A 25,110-nucleotide genomic window follows, 5' to 3' on the forward strand; every position below is an offset into this window, starting at 1 on the left:
GTCACTGTCCCTTGATCTGGCATTCAGCTCTATGTCATTTTGCAAATCAACCATCTCCATGTCAAGTCCACTTGGCAAAGCAAATACTTGCTGGAATTTGGCTGCTACCTGTTCTATATCAATGGGCAGGAATGGGTTTGAGATGAATGCAGCAATATCTTCCATGATGTCTAACTCACCGAAATGCTGATTGAACTCTGTTGCCACTTTGTCCAGGTGAGCATAGTACTGCTCAGGGTGAAAAGCATGCTTGTCTCCGATGGCCTGTGACATTTTCTCCAGGTTGGGAAAGTGTGTCAGCCTCCCGTTCTTTAGATGTGTGGTCCAAACACCAAGCTTGGCCTTGAACGTATTCACTGCACCTATCATGTGGGGCAGGTGTCGGTCTTTCCCTGGAGCTCGTTGTTGAGTGCGTTCAGTTTTGCCGTTAGGTCTGTCAGAAACCCCAGGACCAGTAGCCACACATCATCTGACAGTTCCTCGTGCTCCTCGTTCCTTGTCGACAGAAAAGTCTTTATCTCAGGCAGCAAGTCAACAAATTGCTGCAGCACTTTGCTGCAACTCAACCACTGGACATCACCATGGAGATGTAGGTCTCTGTAAGCGGCTCATCCAGTAATGCCTTGAATAAGCGGTGCTGAAGCGCTTTTGCTCAAATCGAGTTTCAGTTTGACCACCAGTGTCATTACATGAGAAAAGTCCACGATCTTCCCAGCCAAGGCCTGCTGATGAATCACACAGTGATAATTCACGAAGTCGGGAAAATCGGGGTCATTACGGCACAGTGCTATAAAACCCATGCACACACCGCGCATTGCTGGGGCCCCATCAGTAGTAATTGCCACCAGTTTATGAATGGGGATGTCATTTTCACTGACATATTTTTTATACTCATTGTAAATATCCTCACCTCTCATTCTCGCCTTTAAGTGCAAAAGAGTGAGGAAGTCCTTTGTTGTAGAATCCTGGAAAACCATTCTGACAAATACAACAAGCTGAGCTGTGTCCATTACATCCAGGGATTCATCGAACTGACTTGAAAAATATTCACAGAGTGACAAGTCCTTTAACACTTGTCGATCCATGTCCTCTGACAGTGACTCTGTACTATATAGGGATGCATAGTTCTCATTCAACGGTAAACAACGGTAAACACAGTTCTCGTTCAACATCACAAACACTCTAGTGGTCATAAAAAGGTATTACATCTAAAAAAACTCGAAAATGGCGTTACTGGCTAATTTTAAAAGTAAAAGGTAATACGAATTGCATGAAACGTACAATTCAGTGAACAGCATTGCTTACCTGCATAAAGGGTCAGCAAACACAATGTTTGGGAAGGGCATAAGACAATCTGGTCCGCCTAAATGAAATACATTTACATCGTATTAAAATTTTCTCCATGAAAGCGTGCTTCACGGTCAATTGACAAGACAAAAGTAAATAAAAGTTACAATTTAGGTTAAATGGTCACAAAAACGCGATTTCTAGTGCAATTTATGCATATGACTTAGAGTGAATGATATACAGAACATGCCATATGATGATAATTTGATTTTAATAACTTTTATTGCGGACCCGCTATTTGCCCGATGCAGCAGTAGTCTCTCTTCCCGCTGCGGATTACCCACAATATTTCCTACAGTGCAGAATGAATACAAAAGTCGTTTATGCAATGAATTACAGCAAATAGATGAAGGTGAAGACACAAAAAAGAGAAAAAGGATAATAACAGAATAAAATAAATAAAGAAAAAGAAAACAAAAAAAAATACGTACAATATTTATCAATAGTTTTTTGACTGCATTGTCCTTATGACTGTGCGATCAACCTCCTGCCCGGCTCCTCACCCCCTCGGGGGCGTCTGTACTCCCTATCCCTGCCGGAGACAGGCCATGAATCGCTACATCTGGGAGTCCCTAGCAGCTGGGATTATTCGCCCATCCTCCTTGCCTGCCGGGGCCGGCTTCTTCTTCGTTGGGAAGAAGGACGGCTCTCTTCGTCCTTGTATCGATTACCGGGGTCTCAATGCCATTACTGTGAAGAACCGCTACCCCCTCCCGCTCCTGTCCTCTGCTTTTGAGTTGCTGCAGGGGGCCACCATCTTCACCAAACTTGACCTCCGCAACGCCTACCACCTGGTCCGTATCCGGGAGGGAAATGAGTGGAAGACAGTCTTCAACACCTCCACCGGTCACTACGAATATCTGGTTATGCTATTCGGGTTAACTAATGCCCCTGCCGTGTTTCAGTCGCTGGTGAACGATGTCCTACGGGATATGCTGAACCAGTTTGTTTTTTTCTACCTGGACGACATACTCATTTTTTCTCGCTCCCTGCCTGAACATGTCCAGCATGTCCATTGCGTTCTCCAGCGCCTGCTGGAGAATCACCTCTATGTCAAGGCTGAAAAGCGCGAATTCCACCGAGACACCATCTCCTTCCTGGGTTTCGTTATCACAGCAGGAAGCATACAAATGGAGGTCCGTGCGGTGGAGGAGTGGCCCCACCCCACCTCCCGTCGGGAGCTGCAGCGCTTCCTCGGTTTTGCCAACTTCTGCTGCCGCTTCATCCGTGACTACAGCACAGTAGCAGCTCCCCTCATGGCTCTGACGTCTACCAACAGGGCATTCTCCTGGTCTCCGGCAGGCGAGGCGGCATTTCGCAACCTGAAATGCCGCTTCACTTCTGCGCCCATTCTGACACAGCCTGATCCTGCCCGTCAGTTCATCGTGGAAGTGGATGCTTCGGACATAGGAGTGGGGGCCGTCCTGTCACAACGGTCGGCTGCCGATAACAAACTCCATCCCTGTGCGTTCTACTCTCACCGCATCACGCCCACCGAGTGCAATTACGACATTGGTGACCGGGAGCTGCTAGCAGTGAAGGTTGCACCGGAGGAGTGGAGGCATTGGCTGGAGGGGGCAAAGACGGTGTTCCTGGTGTGGACCGACCATAAAAACTTGGAATACATCAGGCTAAGCGTCTGAACCCCCGACAGGCCCGCTGGTGCCTGTTCTTTCCCCGGTTTGACTTTGCCCTGTCCTACCGACCGGGAACCAAGAACGGGAAACCTGACGCTCTCTCTCGCCAGTTCGCACCAGCAGACGAGACCCCTTAACCCAGCACCATCCTGCCTACCCGGTGCGTGGCTGCGGCGGCGCAGTGGGACATCGAGACCACCATCCGTGCTGCCCTCCGGACCGAGCCGGGTCCTAGCTCCTGTCCCCTTAACCGCCTCTTTGTACCTCAGCCTGTCCGATCCCAGGTCCTGCAGTGGGGGCACTCGTCCAGACTTGCCTGCCACCCTGGCGCCCGACGTACGGCGGAGTTCATTGGTCAGCGGTTTTGGTGGCCCACCATGAGGGAGGACATCCCCAGCACCGTTTTTCCAAGTCTGTCCACTTCATTCCGTTGCCCAAACTTCCCCCGCCTGTTCCCCGCCCACCTGATTGCCCCATTACCTTCACCTGCCTGCCTGCCCACCTGCATTCCATCTCCTCATCAGCCCAGCCCTATTTCTACCCTGCTTGTTCCTGTCTTGTTTGCCAGTTCGTCTCAGCGTTTTTGTACCTGTTTCGTCCCCGCAGTTTTTCTTGATTTCTGATTTCTCCGTGTTTGACTCTGCCTGCCCTTCGTCTTCGTTTTCTGCCTGCCGTCTTGTCCTGTTGCCTGATTATTTGCCTGCCTGGTTCCTGACCCTGCCTGCTCCTGTTCCCGACCCTGTTTTTGTCCACGGACTGCATTCCGGTTTTTGACCCTGCCTGCTTTTGTTTCGCAACTTGCCTGTCATTATTAATAAACCTGCCTGAAACCTGAAGCTCTCTTGGTCTGCGACTGAGTCCTTGCCTGAGCCGTTACATTTCCAAATAAAAGTTATAATAAAATAAAAACATTTGTGCAAAATTGTCCACATACAACCAGAATATCCATTGGTGTCCTCGTCACTTTAATTTCGCCAACAAATCCCACCTTGAAGTAGGAAGTGCCAAGGTCTTTGCGGACATTCTAAAACGCTTAACGTGAAACGGCTTTTAATGTGTCTCAATTTCCAAAACAGCGATCAATGATCACCAAATTTCTCAGACATCTCCTGCATAAACACTTCCACCTGTCAAAAAATCAAAACCAAAATCCTATGAGTAGGCCTATGGATGTCTTACATTAAGCGTTTTCCTCTCCATTGACGCCCTTTATAAGGAAAAGGCTTAACGGCTTAATGTTATGAAATAGCGTCCAATGATCACCAAATTTGTCTGACATCTCACATGTCATAAACACCATCTCCTATCAAAAAAGCAAAACTAAAATCCAAGGAATATGGTAGTTAGGCCGATGTTACGTTAAGCGCTGTCCTCCCAGTTTTGCTTTTTGTTAGCTAGTTGATCGCTTTTTGGAAAACTAAGCTACGAAGCATTTTCCTTATAATGAGCATCAGTGGAGAGTTTTGCTTTTTTGATAGAAGGAAGTGTTTCTGACAAGAGATGTCCGAGAGAAATGTGGTGATCATTCATCGCAGTTTTGTTACATTAAGCCACGTTAAGCGTTTTAGAAGGTCCCTGCTTTGTATGCCTTCAGGCTTTGCTTTGTGTAGCCTATTTCCCCAGCATCAAAATCAGGTACATATAAATGTAAATGTAAACCCGATTCCTGGCCACATGTCAATGTCCATGGACCACTGGTTCTTTGGTAAATTGTAAGGATCACTGTCGAGTCCAACTGCCTTTAATTTAAGCAGATAATCATTTGTTTTACTCCCGGTTTCGCAGTTTCCTGTACTAAACACAGCCATGTTGCAAGATGTTTTGCCACTCAGTCCGACTGAGGGGGCGTATTCCAGCGGGAATGTGACGTCAATGCCCTCTATTCCTGCACAGCGGAATTGAGGCGAAGACAACGCACGAGGAGGAATCCAGTATGGCGCCAAGATCGCAGTTGCTGGGTTTTAATGGTGGTGTGCGTGAGTAGCTGAAGCCGTTGAAACGCGGAGGTACTGAGTTTTGTTTTATAAATTTGCTTGTTACGAGTGAAGCGGCCATATAGATTGGGTCACAACGTACACAAGCACCGATCAGGCCTACAACATTTGTGTTTATAATTTTCTTTTATCTGTCTAATAGATTGCTAGCTATTAGTGAGCTAGCTAGGTAGAGCTGAGAGCTGTACTACGAAGGGAGTTTAACCTACTCAGATTTAACTCTGGGTTATCAAGGAAAGTCAGGGCTGACGAACTCTGATTGCCTGAGTCGGTATTAAACGGTACTACGACGGTGATTAAGATGTCGGTTAGTTGATTCGGTGTTAACTTAATTGGAGTTTGTGTGCGTTCGCATAAAAAGGGGCATGTTCGGCAACGCAGGCAGAGTTTTTGCATAATGGCTCGTGCTCCGTATGCTCCGTATCATGCCAAACATGCCCCTTTTTATGCGAACGCGCACAAACTCCGATTAAGTTAACACTGAATCAACTAACCAACATCTTAATCACCGTCGTAGTACCGTTTAACACCAACCCAGGCAAACCAGGCAAGTCAACCCTGACTTTCCTTGATAACCCCGAGTTAAATCTGAGTAGGTTAAACTCCCTTTGTAGTGCAGCCCTCAGTTCTGTTAAATTAACTCAAGGATGGGCTGTTGCGCTGCACTCGTTCTAAAGTTTCGATCTGACATTATTGTCGGCCAACAACAGACAGCTTCTCCTCAACCTCCCTTTAATTCAACCAAAGCGTCTTCTTTGGATGTCATCTGAATTTTAACTTTTCACATAGAAGAAATGGAACTATAATTTTGTTGAAAACGAAATAAACCGGCTACATTCGTCTCTTTCGTTGAATTATTTTGTATGTCCTAACTATCATGAAACGCACTCTTATTGCTATTAAGGAGATATTTTGCGCATGAGGGCTGTCATTTCATTCGCAAGCTGTCTTCCAAGTTACATGCGCAAATCGAAAGTTTCATGATGTCATCGCTTTGGAAATACGCGCTGCTTAAGAACAGTTTCTATGTTAGGTTCGCAAATGCATCTTCACGAGGACTGCCAAAATGTAGTCAGCGAGTAAGTAGAAGTTACAATATAGCCGCGTGTATGGCCGATGCAGTCGCGTTTCACTGTCGGAGACTACAAAGGACTCTACGAGTTCTCTGTCAACAAAGGCGACAGATTTTGGGGGGCTCTTGGGAGGCAGAGGCTGTCTTGGATTACACCCTTTCACACTGTTCAAAACAGCGACCTGACTCAAGGAAAGATAAGATGGTTTGAGGGAGGACAGCTTAATGTATCAGGTAAGACATTTACATAATTCATCATCATAACTATGTATTGCCATAAAACGAATGGTAATGACTATCCTGTGTGGTGAAGTAGAATTTTTATGTTGCTAAGCTTGCCTTCATCAGTCAAATAATCAGACAATCTGTTTTTATATAAAACACCTTACGGCTTACTTTGCAGTTTTCTAGTTTTTTGGTTTAAAATGTCAGGTATTGAATTTACACAGTGTTAACGGCATTAGACTTTACGAATTCTAGTACAAACAGCTAAAGGCATTCACCACAAATGGGGTTCACCAGAAATGTCTGGTTAATGAAGTATTTGTCCTAATTTGCTTATATTTAATCCATACTTCTGGAGCCTTAACCTCTACGTTTAGATGTTCCCCATATAAATGAATCTTCAAAATGAATCTGTTGTAGGCCTTTTGTGTGTATCCTGAACTGGCCCTAGAGCCTACATCCAGGCATTGGGGACAGTGCTCCTGTAAAGAAATCGTAAACAATGGGAGTGTGGGGGAGGAGAGTGAGCCGAAGAATAGAGGCATCCAAGAGAGAGAAAACCGGGAAACAGACCTACTTGCGTTACTTGTTGTTCCGTTTTGGATGAATTGTAACAAACACAAATAGTTTGTTTGCCTGAGTGGCTGTCAAAACACCTGGTTTACATGTATAACTGTCATAAAACCACAGTGCTAACTGTCCAAAGAATTTAGCAGGTGTTTCTCGTCACGTGCACAGTTTCCCTAGAGTGCTGTTTGCACTGCTCAAACCAAATGTGTTTACTTAGCCAGTGTCGCAACAGAACAGACATCAAGGCAACTTCAGGTTGAACTAGAAGAGTGCATTTCCTGAAGAAAATGCAGAGTGTGCTTGCAACCTAGCAGGGAAAACGTGGTGACATATATGGGACGATCGCTAGGATGTGGCTAAGTGGTTGCTAGGCTGTTGCTAGGTGGTTGCTAGGGTGTTGCTAGGTGGTTGCTAGAATGTTGCTAAGCGGTTTCTAGGTTGTTGCTGGATGGTTGCTAGGTTGTTGCTAGGTGGTTGCCAGGGCGTTACTAGGTGGGTGCTAGGTTGTTGCTAAGTTGTTGCTAAGGTACATAAGGTGGTGGCTAGGGTGTTGTTAGGTGGTTACTAGGGTGTTGCTAGATGGTTACTAAGGTATATGATTTGGTTGCTAGTGCGTTGTTGGGTGGTTCCTAGGGTGTTGCTTAGTGGTTGCTAGGGGGTTGCTAAGGTAAACAATATGGTCGCTGGGGCATTGCTAGGGCGTTGCTGGGTGGTTGCCAGGGTGTTGCTAAGTGGTTGCTAGGGTAAAAAATATGGTCGCTGGGCGTTGCTAGGGCTTTGCTGGGTGGTTGCCAAAGTGTTGCTAAGTGATTGCTAGGTGGTTGCTAGGGTGTTGCTAGGCGGTTGCTATGGTAAACAATATGGTTGCTATGGACACACCCACCTTAGGTGAGTGTTGGGTCACATGACCCAAAGCACCAAATGAGGTCTTGTGGTTATTGGTCAAATGGTGACCAAGTGGTAAGGCTTTGAGAAATGCACTGAAGTGAATGGGAGGATGGAAGGATGAATAAACAAGTAAAGGACGAGTGCGGGGTCAGTATGGGTTTCAATGAGTGTTGGGTGGCATGACCTGAGGCAGTATATGAGGTACTGTGACCGTAGGCCAAAAGGTGACCGAGTGGTAAGACTTGGAAAAATGAATTGAAATCAATGGGATGATGGAGGGAGGAGTGAACAACAGAAGGACGAGTGTGGGTCAGTATGGCTTTCAATGAGTGTTGGGTGGCATGACCTGAGCCAGCATATGTGGTACTGTGACCGTAGGCCAAAAGGTGACGCGAGGTAAGACTTTGAAAGAATGAATTGAAGTCAATGGGAGGATGGAGGGATGAGTGAACGACAAAAAGATGAGTGCAGGTCAGTATGGATTACTATGACAGTTGGGTGATTTGTCCTGAGCCAGCATATGTGGCATGGTGGATGTCGGGCCAAAGGTGACCGAGCCATAAAACCTTAAAAATGAACTGAGGTGAATGGGAGAATGGAGGGATCAATAAACGACAAAAAGATGAGTGCCGTTCAGTATGGGTTTCATTGAGTGTTGGGTGGCATGACCTGAGCCAGCATATGAAGTACTATGAACGTAGGGTGAAAGGTGACTGAGTGGTAAGACTTTGAAAAATGAATTGAAGTCAGTGAGAGGATGAAGGGATGAATGAACGACAAAATGACAAATGTGGGTCAAGACGGTTGTGGATGAGTGTTGGGTGATTTGTCCTGAGGCAACATGTGAGGTATGGTGGCTATGGGGTGAAAAGTGACCGAGTGGCAAGGTCATGAAGTGTGAGGGGGGTGATTTTGAAAATGAATGGGAGTCTATGGGAAAAAAATGACAAAATGAAAAAATGACAAAAACCAGAGAACGAGTGCAGGTACAGCTTAGCTGTATACAAGCACACCAATAGGGGTCAGACTGAAGGGGTTACAGTTGGTTTGGGGTCGATATCTCGAAAACTGTGGGTGGAGAAGCGGTCCAAAATTTGGTGGAATAAGAAGAAAAAGAAAAAGAAGAATAAAACTATCGGATAACAAGTGCTCCGCATTGCAAGCACACTAATTACAATCAGACTAAAGGATATGATGTCAGAGCAGCAGGTGTTTGTATGTCCATGATAGCGCACGTGTCTGCGAGTGAAAAACGCTGAAACGCTGAGTGAAAAACAGGCCACATAGGTTAATCAAATCAAGAAAATCTGCAAAATAATGAGATGATGATGATGCAGAAAACATGGGTAACACAGTGACCACATTCTGCTTTGCTGAGTTGAAAACAGTAAATCACTTATACGTCATTTCCGTGGGTGGAACCGTGCTGATCTGAATCATGCTGGGCCCAGGCAAGGCCAGTTCGCGCGGGTCGATTCGATATCCGTTGCTTTACTCTGTTTGTGGTTAAACGAAATATAATTACGTTGTAAAGCAGGAGTACAATGTACGTTCTACAGTTCTTAGACTTTGGTTTCACAACATGTTTTAGCATATGGAAGTTTATTGATGGCACACAAAATGTTGTGACATAAGATTACTTAACTTTCATCACGCCATTACGTGGACAAAAGTCATCACTTAAATACTTGACAAATATTACCACATAATATAGTAGTCTTTATAACATGTATTCACGTTTTACGTGATAATTTTAACCGATAATTATAAGGTCTGAACAGCACTGTCCGTTCTCAGGAGCAGGCAACTGTTTACACCTGGTATTAAAATGTGTCTCCAATAGGATTTTGGCGGGTAGGTATAAATGCTGAAAAGGCATATTTAAATCCAGTTGAGCTCAAATTTACTGAGGCCATATTGAGAGCAGGTGTTAATGCTTCAAACTCGAAACCATTTTTGACAATTTGCGTCGCCCTACAAGTCTGCCCCTTTAAGTGTTCTGCGGTTACTAGCGCCACATAGGCTACAATAAAACAACAGGAGCCAAACCTAGCTAGTGGACTGAAATGGTACCTGCTTGACAGCACAGGGTGAAGTGACTTCTTCATATACAGGAATGTGAGCAAACTTAAGTGAACATTACTAATCCATTCATTGTCAGTAGTTAATTCCCACCATTCCTGGCCTGTAGCACATATCCACAATCTTCTATGTACCGTAGTGACATTATCAAACGTCGCCAACATAAACGCTTTATGCCTGCATTGTTGGCATCTCTGTTTGTATGAATGCACCATGACACCATGCATACAGTACCAAAACTTCCTATGTACCCGACATTGTTTCAGGAGGGTCATTTTACCGCCTTTGTCAGTAGAAACAACAAAGCAAGAAATGTAGCAATTTAATTGAAATATTTCAAAGATTAATTGACAGATAAATAAATGAAATGATAACATGATGATGATAATAATAATAATAATAATAATAATATAACAACAATAATAATATACAATTTTTACCACAGAAGAACATTACTGTATTTTTCATCATGTAATAACATTATTCATTTTATGATCGTTTTTACTTTTACATCAGTATGGCTCCACATCAGCTAGCTTGCTAATATGAGAGAATAGCGTGAACTGTATTTTGCATCAATCATTTTTAGTGGGGCACTGTGTAAGTATATAGCTACCTGTATTTCATATGATGAATATAACTTATAGCAACACTAGACATGAACAAACAAATGCTACAGCCCTATTTGTAAACCCGATCCTCTAATTGCTACATAGATAGTAATGCCTCTCTGACCATAATGCTTTTCCATTGTGCAGTTTGCTAAACCACCACTGGTCTTTTAGCAGGCTGGCAGCCAAAAGTTAATTGGGCCTGGGTATCTCTCATTGGGCTCACAGAAAAATGCAGTGGAAAATCCAGTAATAGCTGCAGTTGGGCCAACGGGCATGGTTCCTGCTGTGAAAAGGGGATGGATGACTGAAAGAGATCACTAACAGCCTGTATTGTGTCTTTGGTCATTCAGTCAACTGCTTGGACTGTCATGTGCACACCTGTTCAGAGAGAGTGGCCCTGATCTGGGAGAGAGACAAGCCAGGGACAGAAGTCACAGTCACATACAGGTAAGAGACACAAGTGTGGTGGTCAATCTGCCTGCCACACAAGACTTGCTGCATGCTAATGTCCTGCATAGCTGTTGACCATGCAGAAGTCTGCTTTTAATTCAGCCCCATCTTTGGTTTTCACAGTGACTGGATTTATTGTGTTCAGTGAGATCAACCGTTGTCTTTGCTCTGTCATAAAAAATACATTGCCCTGGAGCTGGCTGACATTCTGGACAACAAATGGTTTGAAAATGGCCATTTAAATTTTTTCAATGAAATTAAACAAAGAAAAAAAGGGAAAATTGTATCTTGAGTAGTTCTGCTGTGGGTTTTTAAACTAACGGAAGTAATATGACTAGTGTACTACACTAGTCCAAGGATCCCAGCTACATCCTTTATCCATACTCTTGTCCTGGCTCTAGAGAGTATTGGAAATCACACCACCAATGATGTAGACAGACCATAAGCACACCTGGTGAAGGGCCAACAGTTGAACTGCAGATGCCAATCATGAGATGTGGTGAAGGGACAACTGTGGGGCTCTTTTTATGGGCATTTTGCCAATAAAAAATGCCAACAATGTAATGCCGATAACATGCAGCAACTAAGGGACACCAAACCCATGTTAGCCACTGTCCGAGCAGGGTCCCAAGCACAGACTGGAAATATTGGTTATTGATGAACAAGCAACTGACCATAAAGTTGTGCAGATTCAGTAGGCTGCAGCCAGCTGTACCTGTACAGATAGCTGCAGAAGGCTGGAGATTGAAAGAAGGAATCTACAATGGACACATCACCCAAAGATAAGAGTTGCAGATCCAATGGGGAGAATGAATAGACACCACAATTGAGCTAAAATGCTGAAATGGGGTAAAAACAGGGGAGGAGAACTCCAAATTTAGATGGTCAAGTTATGTGTTAAGATGATTATATGCAAACAAACTTACTTACACCCTGATCAAGATATTGGCAGTTTATGTGACGGAGGATTTGAAGATCAATGAGTGACAAATGAAAAGTTTTATTTACCAATACCAAAGTATAACAAGAAATACACACTTGAAAGTTGATCACAGCTCAAAATGCACATACATCTGTCACATTGGGAGTACCACACTGTTTTTATCTGTGTTCAATGAATCATTACTTACCTCAACAAAACAACAAATGATTAACCCTTCAAAAGCATATGTACAATTTGCTGGGTTGCACACCTTGAACAATAGGTCCACGAACTTCTGACTTCTTGTTTATTCATTATTCAGTGATACTTGTGGTGGTGAGGATTACAGTGAAGTTAATGACAATATTGGTATATATACTGTATAAAATCCTCAAAAACATTTGCTGTATTCGCAAATGTCGTCTTGCAACCACTATGGCACAGAATATAGCATGCTGTGTAATGACTTCTATTATCTTATTGTGACACATATGATTTAGTATGGTCTCTGCTCTTAGCCTAACCTTCTTGTATGCACTTTCATGAGTCACTCTGAAGAAGAATGTCTGCTACATGGCTTAACATAAATATAGATGTGTTGATGATGATGATGCTGATGATGAGGCACATGTTAAACGGGTCGCCACAGACAGCTGCTGGAGCTGACATGCCGGCTGGGGAACCTGCTGAGGCGGTTTGGGGTGCGACAGGGTGACTGCGTGACCATCTACATGCCCCTCTGTCCCATGGCAGTGGCTGCCATGCTGGCTTGCGCGCGGATTGGCGCCACCCACAACGTCGTGTTCGCTGGGTTCAGTGCTGAAGCCCTGGCTAACCGCATCCGAGATGGTGAGGATCCTGGAGGGTCTGTGGGTCAATCACTTTCTGAGAGATCTGCTTCTATCACAAGACTAAATTTGGTCATAACACCCTCCCAGTCACCAGTGCAAAGTATAACTTAAGTGTCCCTTCACAGAAAACCGTCACTATAACCTTGTTAGGAAAAACACTCCCCTGGAGTGATGGGAAGACAGAGATAGTAAAAGTAAAAATTTAGAGCTTGCTCAAAGGTAAAAAGGGGGCTTTCAACAGGCACTAAAAGTAATACAACCTTGATGTGACCTTCCTCAGCAAGTTATCCTGGATAAAGAGTGTGACAAACAAAGAACATTTACTGCTGCTGCTACTACAAATTATGAGGAAAATGGGTTGACATGGGAAAAAAAGAACTGCCATACCCAGGTTTCTGGGCTGGCATTTTCAGGCCAGTCAGGCCTATCAGTTGTTTCCAGCTCTTGTTCACTCTTTTGGATTGAATGCTATCCTCTTCTCACTGCCCCCAGCATTAGAGGTCAGAGCATTTTAATATTTTGCTTTTGCTGTGGAGCTGTGATATAAAAAACACTCCTCTGGATCTCTCTGCTGTCACATGGATGTCACATGACTACAGATGGATGGTCTCCAGCCCTGCCGCTGCTCATAGGACCATGGAAAGAATGAGCAGAAACGATTGGGTGTGCAGCTAATTTTAGTGCTTGTACAGATAAAGGCAGGCTGCCTTTCCAAGTTTATTAACCAGGCATTGTGACTTGGAGCATTTGCAACTAAAAAACAATGTAGATTTCGACAAATGGCAGGACATTCATTAAAAGATATGCACAGAAATGTTGCAATGACAGGCATTTTATATTCTTGTTATATAATATCAAAGTCACACAGAGAACTAAATAATCCGGGTTTATCTGTAAATCTAAACTGTCATTGACAAGACACTGTAAGCGCACTGAAAGCCAAATCTCCCAGGGACACATTAAGTACCAAATATTGTACTAGAGAGTCATGCTGTCTGCAGGTAATACTCTCAACAGGAGATAGTATATGCAGGTGGTACTCTCTACAAGAAATACTCTATACAGGTCATGCTCTCACCAAGTGATACTTCCTTTTGGTCATACTCTCTGTGGGTCATACTCTGTTCCCTCTAAAAATCCCAGTCATGCTGACAGTGCCTCCCCTGTTTCAGCCCAGTCTAAAATGGTGATCACAGCCAATCAGGGTCTGCGGGGGGGCAGGGTCATCGAGTTGAAGAAGGCCGTGGATCGAGCTGTCCAGAGCTGCCCCTCTGTGGAAAGGGTTCTGGTCACCATGAGATCAGAGATATCTGTTGCCATGACAGACAAAGATGTTCCCCTGGAGCAGGTGTGCTGATTTTGCAGCATTCGGTTAAAACATACACCCTGAGAGATATCCTGCCAATGAACAGTCACTTTACTAACAGGCCAATAATTTTGGAAAACACTTTTAAGGATGTGTAGCTGTAATGAAACACACTAGTGGTGTTTTTAGTTTCTATGTGTGTTAGTTATCTTTCCAAACTGTTAACTTGCTGGCACAGTGAGCTCTTGCTGAAAGCCAAAGTGATTGCTTGAATATCATGGCATTTTCACTTCAGATCAAGAAACAGTCTTTTTCATAGTGATCTGCATTCATGGAGGTTCAGAGGTCCAAAGTCTCCTGAGAGCAGAGCAAACATGAATGAAAAACTGAATGCAGTTTTATGGCTGGCTGTGTGGTGCTCAACTGCGGATATTTATTCTTACCTGAAATGTTTGTCTCTGCAGGAGATGATGAAGGAGGAAGTGTTGTGTGAGCCCATTGCCATGGACAGTGAGGACGTGCTATTTCCGCTCTACACCTCTGGAAGCACGGGCAAACCCAAGGGTTTGGTCCACACACAGGCTGGATACCTACTCTATGCCTCTCTTACTCACAGAGTAATTCTACTGCTGCCTAACTCATCTGCTTCACTCCACTATTCCTCACAGAGTCTCACAGTAACTCCTCTACATTTTCATACCAGTAACTCCTATGGAGAGGATTACTAAAACAGGCACAAGACCAACATGTTTTTCCCACATTTTCTGTGTTAACATCCTAATTTTACTGAGCAAATCCTGTATGTGGGGATTAGTACTGTGTGTAGTGTGTCCTCAGGTCACTATTTGCTTGTGCCACCAACACAGGTCGATGAATATGGCACCTTTCTGCTACTGTGGATCTCATCCAGGATCAGTGGAGAGATAGGCCTGGTCTTTCAGGTTAGAGGGTTCTAGCCTTGTGCCAACAGGCCAGCTTGGACTGGACACAGCTAGACAGGTCCAAGACTCATAATCCCATTGGCCCATTGACTGTGGAGAAACTGTGCTGATCTTTCATTGGCTCTACCATGAAATCAGTCCATTCTAATATGCTCCACTTTCTCCTATTTCTAATTAAGACTCTTTTGTAGTTTTGTAAAACTCAGTAATGAGGGTTGAGCAGTTTTCTCCTATTTATCTTCAGTCTTGCTTTCCATTGAACCTAGATTCTAATTCACATATAACATAAGAATATACACTACTTTTTAATTGGACAAATCAAATATATATTACTCCTTTCCCTTCTTTGATGGATAGTTTTGCATGGTGGGTGTGAACTGCAGGCACCTGTGGGTATTAAAGAAACTGACTGCAGTTACAGCAAAGAGCAAAATCTGTCATGGGCGAACGGTTTCCATCTTCTCTTTCATCTCAAGATTAAACTCGCCGCTGAGGCATGACGGGCGTATGGGTGACTGCTTAAAAACACCTGGGAGGAGACATGTATCCAGATCAAACAGCAGTTAATGACAGGCTAATGGCAGAACAGGTACAGATGTAGTGGAGGGTAAAGGAGTGACATATTGTGTCTCTCTACTCTTCCCTTATTTACAGGGTAACTCTACTCCTTCCTTACTCATCCATTCCACTGCTCTACTCCATTAATCTGCTATATTGTGTCTCTCACATATGATAGAGGAGAATTCACAACCAGTTCCAGCACCAGCTGTGCTTCTGAGAGAGAGAGGAGCCCTTGTTTGACAGTAATGAACTTTTCAAACCCACTGGGATCTCACAGAAGGGGGTACTGTACGGATAGCTGCAGAAGACTGGAGTATGGCTCCCTCAGAGGGGAAACAGGGTGCTGTGTGTCTATCAGCTGTCAGATGTTATATAGGGGAAACAGGGTGCTGTGTCTCTCAGATTGGAATCAGACTTTTTTGGCCAAGTATGCTTTTACATGTACAAGGAATTTGACTCTTGTAGTGCTTCCATAACAATGTCAAGGTGACAATAGCAAATACCATCCAACAGTAGTGGTACAAAAACAGTAGTGCAGGACACATATGTGGTATATGAAAATAAATAGGAACAGATACTAACAGCGTCTACACAAGTTAAAGCGTACATGAGTGCAGGCTGTGGGCCTGTACAACAATTTGTTAGAGACAACTGTTGCACTGTGTTATCTATCGCTATCGCACTATGAGCATGAGATAAAGTGTACCTGAGGCAGGCTATGGTTTTGTACAACAGGGTGCTGTGTCTCCTCACAGTGCAGTTTCCCAGCAGTCTCCTCTTGTTCTGTAGTACGTGTTTAACTACCATGATGGGGACGTGTTTGGCTGCATGGCAGACATTGGCTGGATCACAGGGCACAGCTACATTGTCTATGGGCCACTGTGCAATGGAGGGACCACCGTCCTCTTGGAGAGCACTCCAGTGTACCCCAACCCAGGTGAGGGGGTGGCATGTACTGGGGAGACAGATGGACATTGGGGGGCTACTTCACCTATGGTTGGAATGGTAACAAGCTGCATTACCTGGCTGAAAAACTCTCTGAGAGGCTTTGTGCAATAAAAACAAGCCTATAGAGAAACAACAACAAATTCAATAGAAAATGACCAACAGCAGGGTACCTTTATTTTGACTAGTATGGCATCTCAGAATTCAGAACATGACAAGAAAATGCATATTTTTGATACACATTTGATTGAGAAATCCCTTTTTGACATGTGTAGACAAATGATATGAAGATTGGAATTTGTTGATGTTCTTGAAATCTATGATCAGTCAGTGTTATACCATAAAATTGTCTGTTTTGCCCTTTGTTTTGCATTTTAAACCCCCTTGCTTTGTAAGACTATTTTACTGTTACAGTGACTACCTCTAACAGCACAAATACTACTGTTCCCAAAGCATTAACGTGATTTAAAATTGTATACCTCTTTTTGTAACTATGACAATCATAGATCTCAGCAAGTGATCATAGATCTGAGTGAGTTCTCAAATACCTCACTATCTTTTTTGTGATGTTCATTTAAAAGCCACCCAAGGTGCTTCTATAAAGAAATAAAATGTCTCAATTCATGAGGTCCATTTCCTTTGTGTTGTACACCTGGTGTTTCAAGTTTGAGAAAAACTGCTGATTTTCTTACAGGAAACTGGCCTGGCTGCCCTTTACCAGATTCTCCAACCTTAGCAGGATTGTCTTCTTTGTTTTTGAGTTTTATGACCTTTTACCTTTTTTGTAATGAGTGAGGATATTGATGTTTTGAAACTAGGAACCAGTGTGTGATACCATACGGGAGGGGCCCTTGTCTGTATGATAATGTATGGGTGTATGCCCTTGTTTGTGTGATACTGTAAGGGAATGTGGTCTTGCTTGAGTAAGACTGTATGGGAGCCCTTGCCCTTGATTGTTGTATTATACTGTATGGGTGTTTGCCCTTACCTATGTGGTACTGTATGAGTATGTGCCCTTGGTTGTGTGATACTGTAAGGAAGTGTACCCTTGTTTGTTGTATGATACTGTAAGGGAGTGTGCGCTTGTTTGATTAGACCTGTATGGAAGCCTGCCCTTGTTTGCTTCTTTGTAGGCCGGTACTGGGAAACTGTGGAAAGGCTGAAGATCAGCCAGTTTTATGGAGCTCCGACTGCTATCCGCCTGCTGTTGAAATACAGAGACAAGTGGGTGAAGAAGTACGATCGCTCATCTCTCAAAACCCTGGGCTCTGGTATGCTTAATTTCATCAGGATTTTCTTCTGCTGGAAACTCTGTCAGCAGTATTCCTATAATGTCAATTTGATAATTATCAGCTGTATACAACAAAATTTTAAATCAAATTCAAAGCTAAAAGATAGTAATAGACCATCAGTTTATTTTGTAGGTTTCTGGTTTGTGATCAGAAAAACTTTATGAAACGTCTGTCTTTGCAATGTGGTATTTTCTGAAAGTGATATCACAGTCCATCTACATACTAGTGTTGTTCGTTGTGATTGGGTTGCTGTGGGTGATGTTCTGCTTCTGCTCCAATGTCTGTGCTGTAACCCGAGCCAGCAGAGCACTGTTTTGCCATGAACCCTTTCCTCCATTCCAGTGGGTGAGCCAATCAACACAGAGGCATGGGACTGGTATTTCCGTGTGGTGGGGGATGGGCGCTGCCCCGTAGTGGACACCTGGTGGCAGACAGGTACTGTCTCATTCACCTCTGCTGCACCCTATGACACTCGCATACCAGCCTATGCATTACACGACGTATACACACCTCACATTTTGGCAGGGTAAGCTCCTTTGTCTCTTTCAGTTTACACTGAGTGTAAATCTGGGAAGGGCTCTGGTTTGTGTCATGTCACTGTGTCCCAGCCCTAGCATTACACTGATGTGTGATTGTAAACGGTGCTTTGTGACTCCGCAGAGGAGTAAACAGGAGTATTGTTCACACTGTTCACATTGTGCTGTGAGTGTATGTGCTCTTCCTGGTGCTAGCACATGTGGTAGCTGGTCGTTGCAGCAGCCGAGAGTGCTGCTGGTGACGTGCCACCTCGTGATCTGAGATGGCTTGTAATGTACAGTTCACAAACTCTCAAAGGTTTTCTTGCCAGAAACAATGCTGCCTTAAAGGGGAGAGAGTTTTCTGCAGAGTAGGGTCAAACTGACCGCCACAGCATGACTCATACTATTGCCACCACCCACGTAACTCCCCCCCACCCTGTTTAAATGGAATTTAGAATTCCTGTGGGACACATTCTGGCCACTGGAGAGGCAGAACAAGAAGAGGGAAGGCAGTGTTTTTGCTCTTTCTTTAATGGGTTTCTCCGTTTTCTGCCTTGGTGCAACAAGCGGGATGAGAACTCAGTTGCTGCTCCTCTTTGGTTCTTGCAATGCACAATGGCATTGTGGCAGTGTTGTTGAAACACAAATCCTAGCATACTGATTCTATTGGCCAATTACAGTGTACATTATAAAGGTAAACAAAATAAAATAATAACAATAATAATAATAAATGTTATTATTATTGTTGTTGTTGTTGTTGTTGTTATTATGTATACACAAGAAATTATAAAAGATTCATCGCTTATCATAAATAGGCAGATAGACATTCTTAAATGTTGTCATAATACAGATTAGTATGATATGATATGACCAGAATTAGTCTCATATTTATTATGTAAATAATAGCTTGTATTAACAATTACTGGATGTTTGATCCATGTTCGATTCGTTTGATCCACACAGATTCTTTAGGGGAATCAGGGAATCGACTGACTCTGTAATGAATTAACATACGTCTGACAGGCATGATGTCAAGTATATAATGCTGTTCTTTTTCTCCCCTTTGTCCCCCTGTCCTGTCCTACCACCAGAGACAGGAGGGATCTGCATCGCCCCCAGGCCATCAGACCCAGATGCTGAGATAATCCCAGGCCTGGCCATGAGGCCATTCTTCGGGATTCAGATGGCCCTCATGGACAGCAAGGTGGCCGGTGATGGGAAAATGGGAGTTTAAACTGAGATTAAGATTAACATGATGGCCAGCTGTGTCACTTTCAAAACGTACCCGCACCTCAGATAGCTGGCCTTCCCACCACTCTGCTGGTCAACAGCAACTCGGTGACTGGTGGGACAATGGGGGACCTGTTCTGTCCAATCAGAGTCTGCCATTACATAGCACTCCTCTTGACCCTGTTCCAGGGAGTATAGTGTATATACTGGCCTTTGTCTCAGCTTGTTCAAATTAATTTAGTTTGACTGAACTGGTAACTCAGTACTGACCTGTAATTAACATCTCTTGACAAATAATCTGTCAGAAGTCCTGTATGAAAGAAATGGTTTTTGGAGGTGTGTCTGCTCCTAAAAAAGATACTTGCAACTGATTGATTGACCATCTAATTAATCTAATTAAGATGAACACCATTTTATACAGTTGAATTGTTTTGGGTGCACAATGCAGTGTAAGGAATACCTTTACTTGCATTCTGTGTGTTTGCACAAACCCCTCATCAAGCAGTTTCTTTCACAAACAATTACAGGAGATACCTGTCAAGTGATGTCAAAAAACCAGTATTCAGTTAACATTTCAATCAAAGGGAACTAATTAACTGCACTCAGCTGGACAGCGTATAGCGTGTCCCCAAGACCAGGGTTAAGGAACTGTTTTTCTGGACTTTCTGTGAATTTGCATTGGTTTTCACCTACTTCTCAGATCTAATCAGACCTGCAGAATGGAGTGAGAGACATTCCGCTTATCACTTCATCTGCATGTCAGCTGTTGACAGCATCCATCATCCATCCCATCTCTACCTTTTCCCTGTTTATGATGTCCAACAGGGAGTTCCACAAACTTGTATTAATGACCAGTTGCAATCCCTTTGTCAGACTCCAAACCAAATAACCCATCAAACAGCCAACCTCTACACTCTCCAATTCACCTTGTCTGAAAATTCGTATCAACTGAAATGTGTTTTTGTAACAACATGCTAAGCATGTTTGTGAAAAACAGTGTTGCTAAATAGCTTTCCCTGCTAGTCACTCATGCTTGATTCCTTTCATTTTGAATTGTTTTGGGGGCATATAGGAACAGACCAAAATGCAGTATGAGGGATACGTTTACTTGTATAGGTTCCTTTCAGGAAGACTCGACAGGCATGTTATTGTAACCTCTAGTTGGATGGAGTGAGAATGCCCTGACGTGCATGCCTTGTGCAGGGAAAGAGGCTGACAGAGAACAACACAACTGGGGCCCTCTGCATCTCTCAGCCCTGGCCCGGTATGGCACGCTCCATTCACAATAACCACCAGAGGTTCGTCGAGACATACTGTCAGCCCTACCCAGGTATTCACCCTCATTCCCTGCCCCATGCATCTAGAAATGGGCTGTTACCTCAGGAGAGGTATGACTGTGCACAGTAATAGAACCTAGTGTCAGACTACTGCTTGGCTAGTGGCTAGTGTAGTCAGCAGCAATACCACTCTGCAGCTGTCTCCTGCCTGACAGGTGAAGCTGAGACCACCAGGGAAAGCCACATTGTCAGTGGAAATGGTGCACCAATAGGGGATGGTCTTCTTCTTGGGCTTTGTAGGAAACCAATGCCCCAGTGTATTTATGGAGACACTGTGCTATAGGAGATGCCATCTTTCAGATGAGAATTTAAATGGAGGTACTGGCTCTCTGTGGTCATTACAGATCTAGTGGTACTTACTGCAATGAGTAAGGGGTTCTCTGGCTTCCTGGCTAAATTCCCAATCAGGTTCCTTCAATCTGGCCATTGAATAATCCCCCGCTTATTGTAGAAGACATCTGGTGCTCCATTACTCCCTACCTGGTAAAATAAAGTTTAAATTAATGAATACATTTTAAAGTACCATTACATAGTATAGACATATCTCCATCACAAATAGTATTACTGTCTTGGTATTTAGTACAGGGTATTTAGTACTTTAGTACAGTTAATGTAATTAACTGTAATAAGACGTCTAGGTCTGTTTCTGCTGTTCTTGTGTTTTCGTGCTGCCAGGTTACTTCTTCACTGGCGATGGCGCATACCTCTCCAGGGAAGGTTATTACCAGATTGTGGGCCGCCTTGATGATGTCATCAATGTAAGCGGCCACCGGCTGGGGTCTGCAGAGCTAGAGGATGTGGTGGTGAGGTCATCAATAACTGCCTTCAGTAGAATGTTGTAGCTTTGCTTTAATGAGGGCAGATTAGCTGCTCTTTAAATGATCTGGTCTGGCTTTTCCTGTGCACTGATCCCACTGAGTCAGCTGCTCCAAATGACCAGATGTGCAGAAGACTTCTGAAATTAAAGTGCATGAATGTGTATTTCTTCAATGAGGAATTCTGTTACTGTATAAAGAAGTAAAGAGAAAAAACATTAGGTGAAATGGCCGCATCACTTGATTTGTGTAATCAAATAAAAAGATCTAGAGAATCATATCAAGTAATTCCCAAACACAGGACTGGAAGCCACAAAAACCTGTATAAGAAGGATGAGCAGTGCCTGCAGATAATATCCTTAAGGAACAAGATATACATTGAAAACAGAGCTGGCAGACCAGCTAGGTGTTGCTCTCCATCCATTAACAGTATGAAGGTCACTATTAAACAGTGTGCTGCAGAAGGAAAGACTCTTTGAGGAGGAACAAGATAAGAAGTCTAAAATATGCAAGTTTCTTCAAGTATCTGATAAAAACAAATCAATGCACAGAAGCTCTGTATCCCTCTCTTTCAGAATCAGTGCCAAGGTGTGGCTGAGTCTGCTGTGATTGGCTACTCACATGACATCAAGGGTCAGGGTAAGAAGTGTTTATGTGTTTGCTGTGATGTGCAGGAATGTGGATGTGTTTGCCCTGCAGGTGTATGTATTTGCTATGCATGTGCCCCACCAGATTTTTGATATCTGGATTTTTAAATATTTTTATTTTATTACATTTTTTTTATAATATGTAGTTATGATCATTTTATATTATGAGTCAAACATATTCTTCTAATTATGTCACAGATCATACCTCAAAAAGTCACACACCCCCTTTCCCTATGGTATTGGTTTCTTCCAGAAGTTGCAGGATGAAATCGGTTCGCAACAGAAGGTACACACGCACACAGCACTCTGTTGTGCATCAGTGCTGGAGGAGATGTAGGCTACAGCTTAACGTTGTGTTGATGAAGTGGTTAGTAGAGCATTGAGAAATATAGGCATAGTTTACTTTGCAAGATAGTTGGCTAATACCAGCTAAAGTTAGTAGCCATTCCTCAGTCCGGTTGTGTGGCCTTCTGGCTCGCTAGCTAGTCGTGACTTGTGATAGCATAGCATCGTATTTAATATTGGTAAAGGAGAGCTGTGTGAATCTTATGGCAGTGAGCTGATAGTTTTTACCACCACCATCACAGGTTATAGTCAGCAAAGCACTGATGGGCTGGGAAGCATATTGTTTTCGTTGTTTTTTTATGCTTCCAAGCCCACCATGGGCTGGGAAGCATATTGTTTTCATTGTTTTTGTTATGTGGGCTGGGAAGCATATTGTTTTCGTTCTGCTTTTCTTTTTAGTTATGCTTCCAATCCCACCATGGGCTGGGAAGCATATTGTTTTCGTTGTTTTTTTTATGCTTCCAAGCCCACTTGATAGAAAGCCCATTTTTAAGGTGTTTTTCTACGCAATAAGCCTCCTAGATCGTAAGTCTAGGGAATGTGTAATCTGGTTCTGGACGTAGCCCAAGGGCTCTATTAATCACATTGCATGGGGTTAATGGATATCTGCTATAATTTGGAAGTTACCTGGATCAAAAGCCTACCTGTGCCATAAAATGATGAAAACAGATTTTTCCCACGGCTATAACTCCAAAACGGTAAGAGCTATTCACACCAAACCTGGTAGGTTTGTGGCATATGTGTATGCAATTCTGTCATAAAGTTTGCAGATGTGGGGGGGTGAAGCCCCCCTCTATAAAAGATTCTATAAAATATTATCTCAAAATATAATGGGAGTCTATGAGAACACTTGCAGTACTGCAGTCTTCCACGAGAGGCGCGATGCCGTGTTTTGAAAAGGAAACTCTTATACAAGAGTTGGCAGAGGCAAAAACATGGCGGAGCATGCACACAGGCACCTCATAAAATTTAGGGTTACTTTGCTACGAATCTCAAGTTCGGTCTTCAAATGAGATAAGTACTTAAGCTAACGTCCATGCACTTTACAAACGATTACATTCCTCTCCTCAATACACACTGCAAGTCTTTCAATCACCGCGTAGCGACTCATTGCGCTACCTTGTAGCTAACTAATGTGTAAACGATTACATTCTTATTACTGTATCTTGATAGGACGGTGAAATGAACAATTATTATATTACCATTGTTCTAATAAATATTAATACTCGCTAGCTAACTACTTACAAACTATTATATTCTTCTCAGTACACGTTGCAAATCGTAGTATCACTGCGTAGCGACTTAGCTAACTAACTATTGACCCCATGCACAAGATAGCGTTTCTCAACTTCCTGGTTCTGCGTGGTGTGCATTGTTGTTTCCGGATGTCGTAGTTGTGAGGATAATTGCGAGTTGGATAGCAATAGCGATAATGAGTGTTTTTAAGATTAAGGAGAAACGATTAACATATCAATGGCAAGAGAAGAAAACGTCTCTTCATTGTTGTGTGCCTCGATGTGCTAATTTGTCGAGGTACAACTCGGAGATTATTTTAGCTCGGTTTCCAATCGACCCTGAGGTACGGGCTCAGTGGCTCAGATCCGTAGAGCAGGGTGCGAAATAGTTGGGGTCTCGGGGGTCCGAGACCTCTTGATTGACACTTGAGACCCCCTGGACGCCTCACCAGCAAAATGTTGTGGGGGGGGGGGGGTTCCTGGAAAAATCTCTCAAAAAGTATGTCACTTGCAATTGTCAACAACAAATGTCTTTTAAACCTTAAAGCCCGACAGACGCAGCCTGCGTCCAAATTCACATCCCTTCTGCTCGGTTGAATTGCTCACGAAGTATTCATCGCTAACGATGCTAGTTGCTTGAACACTCAGCATCACTCAGGGAGGAGTCCTCAAGGACAGTCTTAAAAGAAAAAGGTGTTGTCATGTTACAATCATATAGCCGACACTAACACATCAGCTTAAATATTACACAGAAAAAGAGAAATGAGAAAGCTGTTCAGATTGTTTTGAGTAATCATGGTAGTAGGCTTAACCTTATCAAGTTATCAATGTCATCACCAAAAGAGAACAAAAAATAGATTATTTCTGTTCCGTTTTTGGAACATTGTAATGTTATTAAATTAAAATACATACGTCTGTAGTCTATAACGTTAGCGTCTTAATTTGCTCAAACCTACGTTCAAATATAGTGAATGCTGAACAGCATGCAGATAAATGAAACATACAGCAAAGAACAACGGCCGCCACAACCAGTTTCTGGGGTTTTCATGAAGGCTAGATATTTGAATGCTACCTATAAGGCAGGTAACGTTTGTTACCTACTTCATACGTTAATGTTATAGAGTTACAGAATCTATCCTAGCCACATCAAATCCCCAGAACATAACTGGAACAGAACTGGCTTGGAATTGACAAACAACTGAACTGTCGTCCATCCTACTCTGAGGTTGTGAGGTTTCTCATGTTTCCTCATAGACCTATGGCAGGTAGCTCGGACGCTCACTCTT

The 25,110-nt window shown here is 43.4% G+C and overlaps 1 pseudogene; it reads left to right on the plus strand.

The window, feature by feature from the left end:
- Window positions 1-1,895: 1,895 nt before the first annotated feature.
- Window positions 1,896-25,093, plus strand: LOC118791861 (annotated as a pseudogene).
- Window positions 25,094-25,110: the final 17 nt, after the last annotated feature.

The sequence above is a fragment of the Megalops cyprinoides genome, chromosome 17, assembly GCF_013368585.1.
Source record: "Megalops cyprinoides isolate fMegCyp1 chromosome 17, fMegCyp1.pri, whole genome shotgun sequence".
Lineage (NCBI taxonomy): Eukaryota > Metazoa > Chordata > Actinopteri > Elopiformes > Megalopidae > Megalops > Megalops cyprinoides.